Source organism: Melopsittacus undulatus, chromosome 6 (genome assembly GCF_012275295.1).
Source record: "Melopsittacus undulatus isolate bMelUnd1 chromosome 6, bMelUnd1.mat.Z, whole genome shotgun sequence".
NCBI lineage: Eukaryota > Metazoa > Chordata > Aves > Psittaciformes > Psittaculidae > Melopsittacus > Melopsittacus undulatus.
In genome coordinates this window covers 42,967,257-42,988,624 of record NC_047532.1, presented here as the reverse complement: position 1 = coordinate 42,988,624, position 21,368 = coordinate 42,967,257, and the positions used below count along the sequence as shown (strand labels likewise).

Below are 21,368 nucleotides of genomic sequence, written 5' to 3'. Positions count from 1 at the left end.
TGATTTCTTAGCAACTATGAGACAAAAGCAACTGCTTTTTGTTAAATAAAATTAAGAAAAAACATTTAGAGAAAACATACCTAATTGAAGCAAAGAATCCTACAGGAATTATCACAGTAATTATTTCAAAATTGATCCCTCCGGTGCTGATTACGTTTCTGATACAGCATCAGTTTAACCAAGCACTGAATATAACGAACACTGAAGTAGCACTTATCTGAAGTAGCATTTCAGGGACTTCAGGTAGGGCATGCTGCTGAATGTTAATTGCAATTGTATGTTTGGTTTAAATTCATTAAGTAAAGCAAATTTGCTAAATAGAATGGAACTGTTCCCCAAAATACTCTGCTGTCAGGACGTTTTCCTCAGATTTCCTTCCTGCACTGGAGGATTACCTGAGCCAACAGCTTGGCAAGTGTATGAAATGAGTCTGGAAATTATTTTGGCAGTCTCTACCACATGGCCCAACTGAGACTTCAGATGGGTTTGTCTGGGCTTGTAGCACTGGGTTTGTACCAGTGTTTAACACCTGCTACCAGATGGGCCATACAATGAAAGCAGTGACTGCACTGAAGGACCACACTACTGCCCAGGGAATGCCAAAAGATACAAGATGTAGAGAGTATTTTAAAGATACTTTTGTAGAAAGTATTTTAAAGAACTTTAGAGGATAGACATGCTGAGGGGAAAAGTAAAGACTCTCCCTACTTACCTAGGCAAGCAGGGCTCTCAGGACTTAGAACTAAAGAGTAAGGATCACAGAAGTATTGATTTCCAAGTAAAAAAAAAAACAACTGATACTGCCTGAAACTCTTGCTTACAACCTTCTCTTCATAAAAAAGTCAATTACATTTAGATGTTTTAGAGTCCTTAATAGAACCTTATAAAATACCTCAGCTTTCTTGCACATCCATCAAAAGTGATGTTTGAAGAAAATGGTCTTTAAAAAAAAAAATATTGCAAATGACAGGTTTTGTTGAGAATCCCACTGTCGTGGTTTAAACCCAGCCACGCAGCTCCTTCACTCCCTCGTCCCTTTCCCCCCCAACTCCCGGAGAGTTGGGGAGGAGAATCCAAAGAATGCAGCTCCCACGGGTTGAGATAAGAACAGTTTAATAACTAAGGTATAACACAAATCACTACTGCTACTACCAATAATAATAATAATGATAAAGGAAATAACAAGTGAAGAGAATACGACACTTCACCAGCCACCGACCGATAACTCAACCCACCCTGCCTGACCAAGCACCGACCAATACCTCCTCCAACCCCCACCCAGAGAACTAGCCCTTCTGAGTAACTCTCGGTTACATCCTGGGCATGACATGCTATGGTATGGAATACCTCTTTGGCTAGTTTGGGTCAGGTGTTCTGTCTCTGTTTCCTCCCGGCTTCCCCTCCTCCCTGGCTGAGCATGAGACTCACAAAGCCCTTGGCCAGACCAAACATTTGAGCAGTAACTAAAAACATAGGTGCTATCAACAACATTCCCAGGCTGAAAGTCAAAACACAGTGCTGCACCAGGTAACAAGAAGGAGAAAAACTGTCTGCTACTGCTGAACCCAGGACAGCCACAAAGTGCTTTATAGGCACCCCTATGCTAATCAGAACCCAGCTGCAATGCTGCAAGCAGTATCATCTCAGCTAAAGGTTCTGGCACTGCTTCCATCAGGGTCTACACTAATTCAAGGGTGATCTCTACCAAGAAAAGCTTATGACAGAAAGCAAGCACAAAGACTCGCTTCTCTACCCCAACAAAACTACCTTCTGCTCCAACAGACATTTCAAAAAGCAAATATTTACTGCTTAGATAAAATCAAAACCTTAAAAAGGTACAAAGAGAATAACACCCATTGTAGCCTAGGAACGGCTCAAAAAGTAGTTTACTACATTCAAATGTCTAATGCCCATCATCACATTATATGGGTAAAATAATCATTCCAACAGCCACAGGATTTTAAAAATACAAAAAAACGTATCTGTTTAAAGAAGCATGTTGTATGCTACGCTGCACTGCAAGGGCAAGGTTATTCACATAGAAAGCTCAAAAACATCATAAGAACGCTGGATTTATGCTGAAGACTTCAGAGATCCTGTAAGGAGGAATTACAGTATTGCAGAATAAATCTTTTTAAATGATCTAAAATAAGTCTTTAAGTAGTCTATACAAACCAGACAAGTTAATTCAATCTGTAGTATATTACAAGTTCCCGATTTCCTCTCCTATGCCTGCTAATGTAATGATATAAACTTGGGCACTGCAGAAATACAGAAAGTTTTTATTAATATTTATTAATATTATCAACATAATATCTGCATTTCCCTCAGGTGACAGGAACATTAATAGAATAAATAGTTGAAGAAACTTATGCCAGGCCAACAACATTCTGGGCATTGCAACAAGAAGTATTCTATTTCAATAAAAAGAATTAAGCATTAAAAGAAGACACAATAAGCAAATTGCTCCCTTACTAACAAAAGTTACTTTCCACTTCGTAATTAAATAAGCATGTCTTTAAAACTTTTGTGACAACCTATCTGTTGAGTTAATGAGCACATTCACTATTTACTCCATAATGTCTTTATAGAATGTTAAAATCAAATTACAAATTATAAGCACACATAATATTACAGAAATCAGCACATATTACACTACTTGGACAAATCTTACGAACACCATCTTAAAGATACTTGTGGCTTTTCGGTTTTGGGTTGTTTCTTTTGTTTTAGATTTCTTACAACCACTTTTCTTTGATATACTTCTGCTGATTGCATGAATTTAATGTCTGAGGTAATTTAATTCATTTTTATTATATACTAATTGGATACTAAGTATAATATGTAAAAAAAATAGCATTTCCTAAACCCAACCAAATTCAGAAAACTGTAACGTTCAGCAGTTTGTCCTGGAAAAATATGAAAAATCCACATGCATTTCATTGGCCTTCTCTGCAAATTGTGAATTAACTTGCTTCCTAAAACTTGCAGGGCACTGAGAGTCATAGTAATAAGATTTAAACAGTGAAAAGAAACAGACTCTTGAGATGATTATGTTTCTCTCTTTTGCAAGCAGCTGCATACTCAGTAGAAATCAATAGCAATGCTGTTGCCAATTTCCATCTACAATACTGCCTTTAATAATGCCAGCCAAATTTTTGATTCTCTTGCATTAAAGAGACACTTTTTTCAGTTCAAGTTCAGGTACATCCTAGTTGCTGTAAATCTACATTATTTACTGAAATAGAACCACCAAAGACTTAAGATTTGATCTCAAGCTAGAATCACCATTAATGTAACAATAACAGCCTGGACAATCCTGTGCTTTTATCGGATACTCCAAAGAGATTTCCATTTCCACAAGTTACTGGTCTTTACCTTCTAATACAGATCAGATATTGAACTAATGTACATTAGAACAGGACACAAATTTGTTTCATGAGTATTCTTCTCCATCTCCAATGAGATGGTTCCCAAACTGAAGAAAAAAAAAAAAAGGCAGTTAAAACTCAAAAAAGCACACCCTACATCACAGGTAAATTTTTCCTATGTTGATATGATGACAAGATCAAGAAAACATTTATGAAGACACCTTCTTAGATTTCCAGTGTAAACAAGAAGACTATTTTGCTGCCTGAATGCCCTGGCCAGCAAAGAGCAGCAGACCATGACTGTTGAAGGTTTTAAGTTCTAAAACTAGCAAAATAATCTGAAGTAAGACAAAGATATTACTGTAATAAAGTCAGGCTTTCTACAGCCTCTGTAGCTTGAGAAGACCAATCTGTAACAGTTCATTATAAAAGATAAATGAACACATGGGCATACATACAAAATACAGCAATTTTTATTTTCAAATTGGTAACCATGGGGAACATGAAGCCATAGCAGCTTAATGGAAAGTCACCTGCTAGAACAGCACTTCTTTCAACACAGCTTGCTAAAGAGGAGAATAAGGTTTGCAAATAAGTCAGCTGCTCAGTGCTGGTGATGCACTGGGACACTGCAAAAACCACACAAGGGACACCAAAAAATTACAATAGGTCGCTAACAATAAAAAAAAGTCAGATAATTTAACTCTATGACAAAATTTCTTATCAGGCAATCCTATTAAACTGCTACAACTGCCTCACAAAACAGATCTAAAACTGTAGCAGGATTCTACAGCTTTAATCTTAAAAATCTGAAGACACAGAGTTTCCCCTCAAAAATGAAGAACTTCAAGTGTGGTTTGCTTGGGGCAGATTTTTTGGCACAGTACTTGTTTTCAAATTTGGGAAGCTGCAAGCTGCATCAGATCAAAATGTTATCTTGCTTAATACACTGTTTCCAACAGTAGCTGGTAGCAGATAATCAAAAAAGAAAACAAGAAACGCATCATACAGGGTTATTGTATATATAGACTTTCATGCATATGTCTTTTTTCCTACCCACAAACTTTGTCCAGACCAAGTTTTAAAAATGTTTACATATGTTCAGGATCTCACAACTGGTTTCAGCCCATTAACATCTGAAATGTGGTAGTTTCCACAGTCCTGGGCAAGTACAGAACACTTGCACAGACCAAATGCTCAGCATATGCACAAGTATTTTTTGCAGTTGCAGCTAGAGTGTTTATTTGTATTTATCACACATAGCGTGCACACACAGCAAACAAACTGCATTCAGGAAATACCACCTGCCCAAGCCACATCTGCTTAAATTTTAATTACATGTCCCTGTTAATTAGGGCCATCAGCTGGCTGGTCTCCAATCTGCCTGGTTGGATTTCCCTGGTCTGAGCTGACTGCCACTAACCTGCTGATAACAAAATAAAGAGAAAAAAAACCCAAACAAAACTACCACCAACAAAAACAAAACAAACAAACAAAAAACCCAAAGCCAAACAAACAAAAATCCCCAATAAAGTCCAAGAGAGGATGAAAGTGAGGTTAGAACATGCAAGAGAAACTCTCAAGGTGTAAACAGTTGCCTACATGCATCTTAGTGCAAGACAGGATCCAGAACCACTCCAGGCTCTTGAGGTTTCATTGCCAGGTCTCCAGCAACTGCTCTGCGACATGTTCTTTGTCACATCTGCCATCACTCTCTATGCATTCTGGGCATATTTTTAGCACAGATATTAACATCCATTTTCTAGCAGTCATGGGACACAAGAAATCTAGTACTGTGCTTGTTCGTGCCACACACACTGACCACAGCAATAGCTAAAACTAAGAGATAAGTTTATTCAGATATACGTCCTAAATCATGAACAAAAAATAATGCTGGTTTACAGCATGAAAGCAATGGAAACCTCTGGTCAAACAACATTTGTACGCTAAATATGGGTCAGCCACTATGTGACATGCTGCTGCTTGTGTTTGCCTGGGTTTTGGCCAGCCAGGCTCATCACCTGTGGCATCCTCTCCACTGGAGATAAAACTCTCATGGGAGGCAAGCCTTTTACTAGCCCTATGCAGTCATTCAGTTCTTCCTGACAGAAGAACTTATACATGGCTCACCAGAACACAGTGATGAATTCATGGTCTGTCCTAATGATGGAAAAGCTAAAGTGCTATTCATTCTTGGGTAACAACTTCTCATTAACCACTGCTATCAAAGAGAACATTTACAGATCTGCACCTGCGTATTGTACAAATGCTGCACAGTGCCTACAATACAGATATCATGCTATTAACACAAAGGATTATGATTTATGACAGCTTTGACTTTTCACAGACACAGAATAAAACCTAACTCATGAAAGCATACAAAAATACATAACTGCAGATAACAGAAAGCCAGCTCTAGATTCAGTTGTGCAGTTCTGCAGCAGAAAAATGCTTTCGAAGTTTGTTTTTTGTTAGTTTTTTTTTTTAACATCTGCATTATAGCTTTTGGATATTTCAGTTAAAAGGGACTTGAATCATCTATTTTGAAAATTACAGAATTACAGAATCATAAAATAGTTAGGGCTGGAAAGAACCTTAAGATCATCAAGTCCCAACCCCCCTGCCATGGGCAGGGACACCTCACACTAAACCATGTGACACAAGGCTCTGCCCAACCTGCACTCGAACACCACCAGGGATGGAGCATTCACAACCTCCCTGGGCAACCCACTCCAGTGCCTCAGCACCCTCACAGTAAAGAATTTCTTCCTTATATCCAATCTAAACTTCCCCTGTTTAAGTTTCAACCCACTACCTCTTATTCTATCACTACAGTCCCTAATGAACAGTCCCTCTCTAGCATCCCTGTAGGCCCCCTTCAGATACTGGAGGGCTGCTAAGAGGCCTCCACGCAGCCTTCTCTTCTCCAGGCTGAACAGCCCCAACTTTCTCAGCCTGTCTTCATATGGGAGGTGCTCCAGTCCCCTGATCATCCTCGTGGCCCTCCTCTGGACTTGTTCTAACAGCACCATGTCCTTTTTATGTTGAGGACACCAGAACTGCACACAATACTCCAAGTGAGGTCTCACGAGAGCAGAGTAGAGGGGCAGGATCACCTCCTTCGACCTGCTGGTCACACTTCTTTTAATGCAGCCCAGGACACAGTTGGCTTTCTGGGCTGCGAGTGCACACTGAAGCTGGCTCATGTTCATTTTCTCATCAGCCAACACCCCAAGACCTTCTCCACAGGGCTGCTCCGAATCTCTTCTCTGCCCAACCTGTAGCTGTGCCTGGGATTGCTCCAACCCATGTGTAGGATCTTGCACTTGGCATGGTTAAACTTCATGAGGTTGGCATCAGCCCATCTCACAAACGTGTCAAGGTCCCTCTGGATGGCATTCCTTCCCTAAAGCATATCAACAGAACCACACAGCTTGGTGTCATCGGCAAACTTGCTGAGGGCGCACTCAATCCTGCTGTCCATGTCACCAACAAAGATGGTGAACAAGACTGGTCCCAACACCGATTCCTGAGGGAGACCGCTCATTACCGGTCTCCAGCTGGACATTGAGCCATTGACCACAACTCTTTGCATGCAGCCATCCAGCCAGTTCTTTATCCACCGAGTGGTCCACCTATCAAACTGATATCTCTCCAATTTTGAGACAAGGATGTTGCATGGGGCAGTGTCGAACACTTTGCACAAGTCCAGGTAGATGACATCAACTGCTCTACCCCTGTCCATCAGTTCTATAGCCCCATCATAGAAGGCCACCAAATTGGTCAGGCAGTATTTCCCCTTACTGAAGCCATGCTGGCTGTCACCAAGCACCTTGTCTTTTACGTGCCTTAGGATGCTTTCCAGAAGAATCTGCTCCAAGATTTTGCCAGGCACACAGGTGAGACTGACTGGGCTGTAATTCCCCGAGTCATCTATTTTCCCCTTCCTGAAACTGTGGGTTATATTTCTGTTTTCCAGTCGCTGGGAATTTCACCTGTCTGCCATGATTTTTCAAATATTATGGCCAGTGGCTTTGCAACTTCATTCGCCAGCTCCTTCAGGACCCGCAGATGGATTTCATCAGGTCCCACAGACTTGTGCACATTCAGGTTCTTAAGATGGTCTCGAACCAGATCCTCTCCTACAGTGGGCTCAAGGTCTTCATTCTCACAGTCCCTGTGTGTGCCTTCCAAGGCTTGGGTGGTGTGATCAAAACATTTGCCAGTGAAGACTGAGGCAAAGAAGTCATTAAAAACCTCAGCCTTCTCCAAATCCAGTTCTCTTGAGAGCTTCCATAGAGGGCCCACGTTGTCCCTAGTCTGTTTTTTACTTGCAATGTACCTATAGAATCCCTTCCTGCTTTCTTTCACATCCCTAGGCAAGTTTAAGTCTAAGTGGGCTTTAGCTTTCCTCATCCAGTCCCTAGCTTCCTAGACAACATCCCTGTATTCTTCCCAGGCCACCTGTCCTTGCTTCCACCTTTTATAAGCCTCTTTTTTCCCTCTGAAGTTTCCTCAGCAGCTCCTTATCCATCTAAGGAGGTCTCCTGGCCCTCCTACTACACTTACTTCTAGTCAGGACACAACGCTCCTGAGCTTGTAGCAGGTGATATTTGAATATCAGTCAACAGTTTGGGCCCCCTTGCCCTCTAGGGCTATATCCCATGGAACTTTACTAAGCAGGTTCCTGAAGAGGCCTAAGTCTTCTCTCTTGAAGTCCAGGGCAGTGAGCTTACTGCACGCTCTTCTCACTGTCCTGTGCATCTCAAACTCAACCATCTCATGATTGCTGCAACCAAGGCTGCCCTGGAGGTCAAGCATGGCACCTTTCCTTGTCAGCTCCTCTATTACTTGCAGACGGAACCTGAAAATTGTATCATGAAAATTATTTGAAAGTTGAAAAATATTTGAAGTTGAAAATTATATCACGAGCAGGCAGAAAAGTACTTTTAAACAAAACTTCATGGCATTTTTGTACTAAGTTAGGTCCACCTGGGTGTTAGACTTTCTCAGGGGTACCTGACCATAAGTATTATCTCCTATCATAGTATGATTCCATGCACAACAGCTTCAGGCCAAACCTCTCATTTTCCTGATAAATTCAATGTCACAGGATTGAAGAACAGCCTCAGATCATGCTGGCTTCCAAGATCAGCTATGTTATACGTCTTACTTTTTTCCACTACAGGACTATGAAGCATATTGCTACTACCCACTGCATCAGACAGTCAAATGCCTATTTTTTATTTTTTTTTTATAAAACTAATGGGGTCATTGAAATCTCCCTTGCCAACATCAGGATACAAACCAAATTTGCATTCAAGGCAGATGGTGGAAAGCACTGAAAAAATGACTGATTCCCTCACTCTGTGATTCCAGTTTACTGGAAAACAAGCAATTCATTGCTCCTCTACACTAAACATTACAAAGTCATAAAGTGGCCATAGATGTGAGCTTTCCAAAGCTTTCTAAGAGATGTGGATGTCAGTTATGCTGACATCTAGCCAGCATCCAAATCTTTCAAACGCTTCAGAACATCAGAATGCCAATATGAGTTCCAATAAGACTCTAGCAAATGATTGCCCCGAAGATGGTAAAAACAGGGCAACCACACCAAATCCCTCAAACTACTCTTTTGTTTTAAACTTTGAGTATTTTTGACAAAAGTCTATACCTCAAAATATCTTAGAGAGTGTTCAGTTCACCTTTACTTCTCAGAAATAACATGCCTTTCTGAAGTAAAAAAAAAAAAAAAAAGGCTCTTTCAGATCTATTCGTTTAATGAACAGCAAATCTTCAAGTTACTCAATCTTTTATTGTGGAAACAAACACCTATGTTTAAAGGCAATGCCTTCCCTATTCTAGCATCATAGAAACAACGTAACAGTATTTTAAAATACTGTTAATGTAACAGTATGATCTACATGTTCACTCATAGCTCAAGAGCCCATCACACTTTAATGGAAAACTACTAACGACATCTTTTTATTGACAGAGAAGGAAAACTGTTGAAAACCGTTACTGATATATGTAAGTGCAGCAACGGATGATGTCGTATGATTTGACTCTAAGGAGTTAAACTGTCACAACACAGAGTATATGGCCAGTTCCACTAAGAAATCATCAACTGACATTTGTAGACATCACCTCAATGAATCCAAGACATCCAAGTTTTGAAAGGTAAATACCTCTCAATAAGTAAGCCATCTTCAAATACATTACATTCAAAAAAGAAATTCAGTACATGTGCACCATGTAAAAAATATGTAAGTTTATAACAGTTCACTCTGATTTTCAGTAATTCCTGACACTGTAAGTCACGATTTCAGAAGCAACTGTAGGTATAAATTGCATCCCAGCACAAGGAAGGTTCTTGTTTCATTCTTCTGTGTATGGTCTTCTAAATCAGTGTAGTGAATACTCAGTATTCCATGAAGCAGCAGCATCTGCAAGTGTCAGTCATAAAATTCCTTCAACTAAGGTCCAAAAAAATGATGCATATGTGCACTAGTGTTTGAGTCCAGAAATTGCTGGGCTAAGAACTGCTTATTTAATTCAGATCCTTTTCGAGTCAGCCAAAGACTGTCAACATATGCAAAATATGTTATCTGGGTTGTAAATTTGATAGAAGCTGTCTTGAATACATCAGATTTTCAAAAAATAAAGACCTTCTTAATACAGTTTTTATTTGCAGCATGGAAAATGGATGGAAAAAAAATCAGATTTACAGCACTTTATAATGAATTGGCTTATCAACAGAGCAGAAAAGTACAGTAAAATACACTGGCCAAAAGTAAAGGCTATTCAAACATGTTAATTTGCAATGGACTATGAGCATGTGTAATCAGCTGTCTTGTCATGAAGTAACTTGTTAAATTACTGCTTTCTCATCACTTACCATTGTGTAGTCAAAATGTGAAAGGCAGTTGACTTTGATGTTAAACCAGATGCTCAGGAAATTAAACTCACAAAACTACAGAAGTTTTTAAATATGCTTAGGATAAGCGAGTCACTCAGCGGCAGACCAATACACAATGGCAGACACAGGAACAGAGACCAGACTGTGGGTTTCAGTTATCAAAGCATTTCTCCCCCACCACTGGGGAGACACATTAAAAACTAAAGTATGGTAACGGTTCTGATTTTCAGAATCATTAATGACCCACAGAAACCTTGGTATGGAGAACAGCTCCAAAACCTCAAATGGGCTGCTTTCAAAAATCTGAAGGACTGTTATTCCAGATGAAGATGGGACAGGAGGTATCTTTTACATTGCATCCTTCAGTGCAAAGGAAGCCATTGTCATATTCATTGCTCCTTTTGATTACACAAAGGTTTAGGTGAGAGTCTGCATTTAGGAAAGCAAGCAAATCTCTCTCCTTCCTAACACTGAGCTCTCAGTCTTCAAATACTTACCACAAACAGGACTGATCTAGTCCTTCACAAACTTCTTGTTTTTAATAGAGTGAACTGTTTAACAGATGAACTGCCTGTAAAAAAACCTTCTTTCAATATATATATAATGTCTTCTTTTGCAAGAGGATGTCTCAAAATGATGCCATTTTCTTTCAAAATCATTAAGATCACAACCATTTTTTTCTTATTAACTTCCATAGTTGCTAAGTTTCAGTCATAAAATCAGGGTTTCCTCTATGGCATACAGGACTGTGTGTGTTTGTTTAACACCGCAATCTGTGCCTCTGCACAATTCCATCTAAAATATTTAAAATAAAATTGTGCTATATCTGAAGATATAACAGCATTATCTATGACTTAACCTAAGCCTTTGTTTTGTACACACAAGGGTATCTTAGTTTTCTGTTTTAAATACCGCAAAGGGAATCTAATTTTCTTCAGTTTATAAGTCTAATTGTTTAACAATATCATTTACTATTATTTTCTCCTAATGCAAGAAAAGAACCAGGTCCCAAGCTAGAAAACAACTGTGCCCTGCATTTTCTGGCAGGTTATGATGCTGATGGCAATGCAGCTGAAACAGGACAGTAAAAAGGCAATCCCCTGCCTTGAAAGTGCTTGCAGGTAACCTTGCATTCACAGGCAGAGCACTGACCCAGCAAAACTTCACAATGATATTATATTCTTTTCTTCTCAGACCACAGGGAATATGTCAATGTCTCAATAAAATGCGATCAGCTGTATAATCAAGTCCAAGTGGTACCTTTTACTGTTGGAGACAATTACGTTTACTTACAGCAAGAGAGCATTTCTGCATGTATGAGAATAGCAGTTTTTATATAGAAAATGTATTGATCAAAAAACCCCTTGAATTCTTGCTTTTTATATAGAAAATCTGATAAAAAAATAAAAATCTCAATACTGCCCAACTGGCAGTACTTGAATTCCTTTCAATTACCAATTGTTAGGTTATACTGGGAACTGAAATGCAATTACATTGAATGCCAGGTGTTATTCTGATGGCACTGGACATCTTTATTTGAACTGTATGATTTAACTTTTGAATAATATCCCAGTTCCCAAAGGGCAATGAAGAATTAAGAGAGTATGCTAACCCGAAATCCTAGAAAGTCAGCAATGCTTAGAAAAGCTAGCTATTATTTGAAGATTTAGGATTATTTGGAATTAAATAAATCCCCAAATAAATGTTTAATTTTTAAAATTAGAAAAGTAAAACCTTAATTTTTATCTCATGAATCTCAAGAAGTTAACCCTATACACAGGAAAGCCTGAGACAGCCACAAGACAATGCTATGTAACCTTTCTGTTACCAGCCTCATTTTCACATCAGTATATGTTAAATCACCAGTACAATTATAATGGAAATGGAGAGATTTTTAGCTGATATGTCAGCTTGGAAGGTTTATGAAAATATTTAAAAGTTTAGTCAGGTGTATTAGCTAAAATGAAAAGTGCAGGTAAAAAAAAAAAGGAGAAAGGATAGAATATCATTTCTACTTATTTATGCACAGAAAATGTTATCATGAATGCCATATCACATGGCTTAGTTCAGATAATTTCCATCTCACTCACTGAACTGCTTTTCAGCTGAATTTGTTTTTATCTGAAAATCCTGACATCTTTGAACTGATCCTTCAGTTCTAATATACAACCAAGGAAATCAACACTGATAACTAAAACTGTGTCCTGGAGTTATTTATGCTACACTGCAAATCAAATTGCTTGTGGATGTACAGAAAGCTCTCTCCAAAGGAGCAAGCATAAAGCCTTGCAAAGAGAGGCTTGGGAAAAGGCCAAAGGAGATCATTTGGTTGAAGGCAGGCTTAGCTCACCCAACTGCCATCCCAGACAGATGTTCTCCTGCCCTGTTCCAAATTTAGAAACTCCTTGTCCATCCTAAATAATCACCATACACACTGATGCATTCGAGCGCACTTCATTTTCTCCTTTCTACCACCAATGTTGAGAACAGACTAATATTTTTCTCTCTGCAGTTGTTTTTTTCTTACATACTTAAGGATTGCTCTTATGATCTTCCCTCATCTAATCTTGTCTTAAGTCAAATGTCCTCGGTCTTTTGATCCATTTCCTCATAGCTCCCGCTCCTGGAATCTCCGGCTGCCTTTCCTAATCTCTTCTGACCCTCTTCCAGCCTGTTCCCACTCGTCCTGAAACTGAGTTCCAACAAATGGACACTGTGAATATTCCATTTGCACTGAAAATGAATTATTAGTACCCAATAACTATTTGCCTCCATAAAAGGCAATTATTATTATTCCTCTGCTGTCTTTATTCTGATTTCACCTCTGTACCTCTCCAGAAAGTTCACTAAGTTCTTTAGCACTGTTGACCTCAGAGGCCTCCTCATTTCATCACTTACCTGCTGCAAGAAGGAATGGTCCTGAAACATCTGCATATACCATATAAGATAGGTCAGATTTTCAAAGTGCTGAGAATCCACTGTCAAGGATGGGTTCTCCCTTTCCCCCCAAACAAACACAACAAAATAACAGCCAGTGCAAGACTTCAAGATTTGCTGTGCAGTCTACCTCACACAAGACTTTATCAAACACCCATGTATTCAGTCAGTAACTAAGCCTGGCCAGAGCTGTGCATTTTCATTGAAGGAAGTCCTCCCAAAACACCAAATGGGCTCTGACTCAAAAAAGTAACTTTCACGAGAATTTAAACTACACTGTTAAACTTTCTTAAGTAGGCAAAATTCAAAGTATTCGCTCACTCAGTTTTAAGCCTCTACGAATCTCAATTTGGAGCTGCTATGAGATTTGGCTTCCAAAGTCATGTTTGCTCTTAGTCTAGCCATCTTCCAGTCACTCTCCCTGTTGCAACCACCTGCTCAGTCCACTTCGAGTCCATACAAAAAAATCTGACACTTTGAAGGCTGAACTACCCACTTCATCCTCTGTCAGCAATCTCTGTGCCACAGAATCAAAACCAGCTGCTCTTTGAAGTCCACGTATCTCCCATAAAGGGTATCCTCAAGTGCATTTACAAAGCCTGGGTGTACTGGGCAAATTGTACGCATCGCAGGGCAGACTCTTCTAGGAGTAGGGTCCAGGAAAGGGACCCTACCCACTCCTCCACCACCTTCTCCTTTCATACTTTCTGGAATACAACATTCCCTGCTTTCACCTTGCACTCCCAAAAGTGTCATTTGCTCCACGGAAAACAGTCTCCCTACCTGTGTTTTCTTGCCTGTTCTAGACTTCTGGCTCTTCTTTATCTGAAAACGAAATAAACCACACAAACTGCCCCAGAAACAGTGGGTGGTGGTTTCATGGTGCAATACTTCAATGGTCTAATTCATTTTCAGTCTCTCACAACCTAACTAAAATTTCAAACCCCATTTTGAAGCAAATAAAGCACAAATAAAAGACAAAATCAACAACAATATACAGATGCTCAGGAATTAGAATCAAGGCTGAAAAATGCCCTCTAGTATTTAACATACTTTAATGTGCAATCACCTGAATTGCTTACTGCAAGTACAAATGGGCTATTGTAGTACAGTGATGTTTCAACCTGAAGGCCAGAGGGGGGTAGCTGTTGCTAGGCAGTAAGTAGGAAGCGCTCTATTCCAAAGCTGCACTATCAATTAAAGCTGGGGGGGAGAGAAGGGGAGAGGAAAAAAATAAAGCAGAATATCATTACTTATTAACTGTAAATTTTGGTATGCTTTGTTGTCTCTCTTCCTGCAAAGATATTATGACCTGAGTCTGAATTTGCTCTTAATGTGGTGTTAAGGAAGATACGGACAGGCACAAGGACACAAAACAGGATTCAGCAGCGGAGCAGTGGAGCAGAGTTTCACTGGTTATGCATGTACAGAACATGGTCATCTTAGCTACACTGCAGAAAATGAAAATATTGGCATGGTCATCCTGCACTGTTTTTTACATCCACTATAAGGACAAAGTCATCTATTAAACTAGCTACCAAGTAGAGGAATTCTGGGAGGCAAATGGTCTATTTTTTATTAACATGACATGAATACTCACAGTCTTGGTAAAAAATTACCTATGTGGATTATGCAAATACAACATTTCATCGCACATTTCTGAAAAATCTGTGACATCAACACATATGACACAAAAAAGATTAATATCAAGATGGAAAAAACTAATAAGGGCTTGAATGCCTAAATATATTTAAGAAAGCTGAATCATACAGAGCAGCTTCAGATTTTTTAATCAGGAAAGAAAGAAGTAAATCCACAGATTTAGCAGTGCAGCCACAGTCTGAAATGGATAAACAGACAAGAAAAGTAAAAAATTCACAATTATAACTATACCTGAAGCAAGTCACTAAAGCACAGATAATCTGTAAAGTCTGTGGTTTGGGGAAACTAAAGATAAATGGAAATGAGTTTTACTGGAAATCTTGGGGGGTGGGGGGGTGGAGGAGGGAGAGGAGATGAATTAAGTAAATTATACCTTACTTAGTAAATCCGGGAACACAGTTCCACTGCAGTTTAATGTGCATCGTGTCCATTCTTCAACTTTCTCCACCTACCCCTAAATGGCTAAGATTAACGGCCTGTATTGCTGAGTACTCACTGAAGCCTTTCACAGCAAACAGAATTCAGCCAAAAAGGGAAAAACACAGCCACAAAAGGCTCAACAATTCTCGGGCATTTATTCCTCAGAGCAACACATGATAACTAAAAGTTACAGATTTTGCATGCAGCTATTTTAACACACTGGTTTAAATCATAGAAGTGCAAATCTGTATGTAGACATTACTTTAAAGTAGTTGTTCTGTTTAATGAGAAATCATTGGAAGCTTTTACTATGCATTTTCTCCTGGCTGAAAGTATGCCCACAAGCAGTTTCCTTAATTCCACTGCCACAAAGCTTTAACATGTCACCCCGGCACAAACTGCAAGCTCTCCTCTACCCAACCCCAATTAAAACTATACCCAAATAAGCTCCTTTTAAATAAACATGAAAACCAAAATTTAAATCAACTCCTTTAATTTCTTCCAGGGCAAAGACAAAACCAACTAAGATAGGGTTTACTGACCTCTGAATTTTGGTTAGATGCTTAATCAAGTTACTTTTAATTAAAACTTCACTTTAAGTATAAGCAACAATTACAAGACCTGAGCAATTTGGGGCATGTTAGAAAGCAAAAAGGAGTAGGAAAACTATATTACTGTGAGCCTTGATACTGAACAAAATAATGATCTGGAAATGCATGCAATATTGAGTGAAACAAATTGTGGATTTTGTTCAATCTGATCGCCAATTAAAATGAATATCACATGTGGTTAAGCTTAGAAATTCACTTTATCTGAAATCATTGTAACACAGAACACAAGGGAAGATGCTAAGCATATTTTCAGTGAAGTTAATAGTTTTGCCAACACAATGCGATATTAGCTGTGATATTTATGTAAGCAATATCTTCCAAAGTGCTTACAGGATTTAGGAAAGCAAGAAGACTTAAGCTTCTGTTTTGAATTGCATGTAGGAGCATTTTCTCTCCACAGTGTTTCAAATAGCAAATTTCCTACGCTAACACAGTAACACTACATAAATGCAGTCTTGGTATAAACCATGTGAACGCAAAAAGGCTACAGTTACCCAAATGTGCCAGTCACTGTGAGTTAAGAGTTAAGTCCTTAAAAATGGTGATTTCAAAGAGAAAATTCTTTGCTGCTTTATCTTTCTCAATGAAATCTACACTGTCAAAACTGTCACATCCTGCCTATACCTCCTCTCCTTTCTGAGGTTTTGTGATTTGCTTTGGTTTGGGGTTATGCGTGGATGTGGGTGTAACCTCGTATCAAGGGGTTGGGGTTTTTTTTACCATTCTTTGTTGGAGTTTTTCTGCCAGCTCTCCTCACCATCCTCCTCTTCCCACTTCAAACTGTCCCTTGGTAATCAGCTTTAACAGCTTCACATCTGCTCTCTACCACATTTCACCCCTGAACTGTCCCTTGTCAGCTTCAGCCCACTATTCCACCATAACATGTTACCTTATGTACTAAGCTGATAGGATCACCAAATAAATAATAAAATGCATTTGTGTCTTGGTACTGAATAAATGACTGATGAGGCAAATAGACCTTGAGTGGAGAAAGATAAAAAAAAAATAGAACAGAATGCAGCTTGCCAGAGGTGCTGGACCACGTATGCCTCCCTCAGACCTTCATCCTGCACATCATGGAAGAGGAAACACTTGAGAAGCATGGGCTTATAAATATCACTTACAATATCCATATGGTGAGTGGGGAGAGGAATAGCCTAGCTGCTGGAAGCGTTCTCCAGCCTTGTACTCAAGTTTTAAAATTTTAGGTAACATTTTTAGATTAATGTATGTCACCTGAGCTGACTTGTCAATCTGTGCCCACAAGTTTGCCCTCCAGGCTAGCAAAAGGCACAGTTCCCTATCAAAATGGGTGAAATCTTTTTCCATGTTGATAGTTAGGTTGCAAATTTTATTTAACAATATTACTCATACTTTTCATGACTAATACAACACCTCTTTCTGAGAGGAACAAAAGAGCAGCTTATTTAAGGAGGTTTTTCTATGAAAAAAAGGGAAAAAAAATCACTGTAAGACTCTGTATAACACTGTTAGCCAAAATACTTATGAACATTTACAGAGGTGAGAAACAGGAAATGAAAAGAATCTTGCTCTGCATTATCTTGTCTTCAGTTCACCTTAACCACTATATTAGGATATGTGGTTTAATGACACATTTATATGAAGACAACAGTAACTTTATAGCTTGCTATATACTACATTGCTAGGATGCATTTTTTAAATCATCAACAAAATTACAGCCTCTAGCTATATATTTAGTATACTTATGAGCAATTGGAAAAACTGAATTAATCAAATTACCCAGAGCCAAGATTACTTTTTTTTTTCTTAATGGCTGGTTAACATTAGAATCCCAGATCCATATTTAGACTTATAAATAAATAAAATCTTTAATTAAAAATGATGAGCACTGAAAATTAGGTCACATTTGTATGAGTTTTCTTAAAAAGTTAAGTAGCCAATATAGAAGACTAATTCCTCCTCACTTATAAAATTTTCCTAATGAAGACCAGCAAGTATGCAGTACTGTGTGTTTTTAAGGGCACAACAAGGCGTGCCACTTAATACCCAAATGGTTTATGAAGTTACCCAGATGTCAGCCTCAGGGCTTGTATTGTTTCACATATTTGTGAATGACCGAAAAAAAGTAGAAGAGCAACATTCAGATGGGTGAATGAGGCAGAGCTGAGGGGGTATCAACAGTACAGGAAGTTATCCTATAGGAAGCTGTTGCTGCCCCATCCTTGGAAGTGTTCAAGGCCAGGATGCATGGGGCTTTGAGCAACACAGTCTAGTGGAAGGCACCCTGCCTGTGGCAGGAGGTTGGAACTAGATGATCTTTAAAGTCCCTTTCAACCCAAACCAGTCTGTGATTCTGTGATCCTCTTCTACCTGTTCAGAATTCAGCCCTAAAACTCAAGAGACACTCCAAATGTTCTGCTTTCAAATATGCTGCTATGTTATCAGTAATGGCAATTCCCCAGTCAAATCATGCACCTCCAGCCAAATCTGGTTCCACTAAAGGGATTATTGTCCCAAGCCCTTCCCTACTTCTTTGCCCTCCATCTGAAAATTACTCTTTATTCAGCTCTGCTGATAAAACAATGAACCCACCTCAATCAAAATAGTCTGGGTTTATTTACATGTTTAAACACTATACATTTGTTAATCCAGCTCATCAACTAGCTACCAAAATATTTTTCTGCAGGAAGTCTCGCTAAAACTAATTGCAATCTTTCAGCCAGCCACCATCCAACAAGTCCACTTCCAGTATTTCTCTAGCACCCACAGCAGGCACCAGCAATTCTGTTTCCTGAAATGAAATCACCACATCAAAATCTTCTAGGCGAATGGGCCTGACCTTTTAAAAGGTGTGCTATTATTAAGATAAAATAAACTGCATGACTCCAGCAACTAAGTTAAAAGCTCAGAAAGTCACCGGATGACATGAATTGAGACCAAGTGATCTCTACTTAATGAAGTATACCATCTACTACAACTAAATCAGCTTTCAATATCTGACACATGCTTTTACAACAGAAGGATATATCTTCATCAGTGAATGACAGAAAAAAAAAAACCCCACCATAGTTAAAGGCATTGAAAGGCACATTGTTCCTATCCCTTCATGTTTCCAAAACAATGACGCATGAAATAATGATTGTAAACACACAGGTTTCCACATGATGACAAATTAAGAATAAACACCAAACCAGACTAATCGTAAGAAGAAAATACCTACTTTTCTTCCTATCAAAAGGCATGTCTCTTAGATGAACATGTAATTTTAAAGCAAATTTTAACAATTGTGGGATTTTTGTTCAAAAGTCAGAGATATGTAGAACATATATATATAAACCCACAGGCATAACCAGTAAGCCATGCATGCACATGTGTGAGAATGAGCATATGCACACAGCACAAACTGCTGTGACTGGAAGAAGCCTGACAACTGCTTAATCCGCAGCCATTATTTTCCAATTTAAGGCTGATTGCAAAAACACTTAGAAGATTTCAGAGCAACTCCTGACAACAGCAAGCAAACAAGATGTTTGGAACACAATCTGCCTTCTCTACCCTTGGACTCTTCTAGCTATGGTTCAACTTGTCTCCTGCCAGATGAAGCACAAACCCCACAAGACAAAGCTACAACCGGCTGCTCCTTTCACCAGGCAGCATCATTCACAAAAGCCTTGGAGAAAGCCCCACAACAGCTTCCAGCTGCTGTTAGTTCCCATTTTAGAGGGAAAAAAAAAACTCCACACATTAGGCTGTCCTGCTGGGTAAACATATTCAGCTGTTTCTCTGGATTTCTTTGTAAAATGCCCCTTTAACTCTGCAGGGTCACAGCTGACAAAAACATAAGACTGAAAAGGAGAAAGAGAGACATGTTGTTACCAGCTAAAAAGTTTAAGTAAACAAAAGCAACACCTGCTTTTCCCATTTGCAATTATTCTTTCTTGTGTTTTGGGGTTTTAACACACTTTAGACCACCTGTATTTTCCAAGACACAAAGAAACTACCAAGGCTACTCAGGATAATTTATGGCTCCTTAGTGTTTTTTGGAAATAAGACAATTACAGGAGCACTTTCACAGCCACCGAAAAAAAAAAACAAACTACTATCAAATGAGGTCAAAGATTTAATGTAAGCTCTTGTGATAAGAAAAATCACAGGATCACCACGCATACACTGAACTCTGTCTATTTGGGTTAACTACAGAGCAAAGCTGTGCCATGTATTCAAGCCCAGAAAGTTATGAGAGCACACACAGGGTAAAGTTTAGATTAATCAAAGCTTTTCTATGCATTACTGTCACATTAATCAGTTCTGCAATGTGACGAAGGCACTCATATTACAAAATCCTATCAGATGTGAGCACTTAGAGAAAGCATTATTCACATTATGTTTCAAAAATCTTCTAACGCCAAAATCAACTGTAATTTTCTCTTGCACTATTCCGAGGAAGTGCTCAATTTAAAAACACCTGTTTCTACCAGAAAATCCATTTGTGAACCATTATTGTACAAGATTGTTTTCAGCAATGAAACCAGTATTTTGCCCACCCTCCTAAAACACGTGGACCAATGATGTATGAAATATTTTCTTCTAGTAGCCTTCCTCAGCAGGTAACTACTGAATTTTTATAAACCTCCCCAATATAACTGAAAACATAAAAAGATACACCCAAAGTCACTTACATAAAAAGCTTTAAAAAGCCTGAAATAGACAGATGAACATAATCTGATTACCCACCTCCAAAAGCAAGTATTTCCAATTATTTTGGCTTAGATTATCAAATAATTCCTGCTAAGCATAGCATTAGAAACATTATTAAAATGAATGGCTGCAGTTGTCAAATGATGAATACATAGTAAATATGGCATCATACATATGATCATAAGGAGACAATATGAAATGATTTATTTTTGAGAGACTATCAATAACACATGATTTTTAACATGGAATTTTTTTAAATCTCCTAACACAGGCACACTCAGGAAGAAGTGGTAACTGAAAAGAAAATCAGAAGGGTTTTGGGATTCTTGACTATATCAATTTTATTATTTCTTACAACACCCAGAATATGTTTGGCATAGCTCCAAGAAAGGTTCAGTCAATGCTTCAAATACATAAAATACAGCTTAAAGCAATTTCATAAACATACACTGGAGCAGAGGGGCAAAAGTGCAAGACACAACAATCTGCCAAGATACCACTGTCTATTAATAACTCCCATTTTAGGCACATCAGTGACAAACTATCAGCAAGATTTTTGCAGAAAAGAATTGCTGTTACTGAGACAAACAGACGGTACTTGCAGTGTCATGCCTGGTCCATGCTGGAGCCTTTCCCCCCAGATTTAGTCTCAAATTCCTATGGAAATGCCTACAGCTACAAATAAAACACTTCTAGCCATGCAAATATATTTTGCATTCATCTGAAGTCTTAGCTCCTGGAATACTGTGATGATGTCAGATTTTCAGC

At 38.7% G+C, this 21,368-nt stretch overlaps 1 protein-coding gene across 6 annotated transcripts in view; it reads right to left on the bottom strand.

Annotated features, from left to right (window-relative positions):
* The window catches only part of NAALADL2 (N-acetylated alpha-linked acidic dipeptidase like 2), a 634,909-nt gene that overhangs the window by 387,751 nt on the left and 225,790 nt on the right, over positions 1-21,368 (bottom strand). The gene's annotated exons all lie outside the window — the stretch shown is intronic.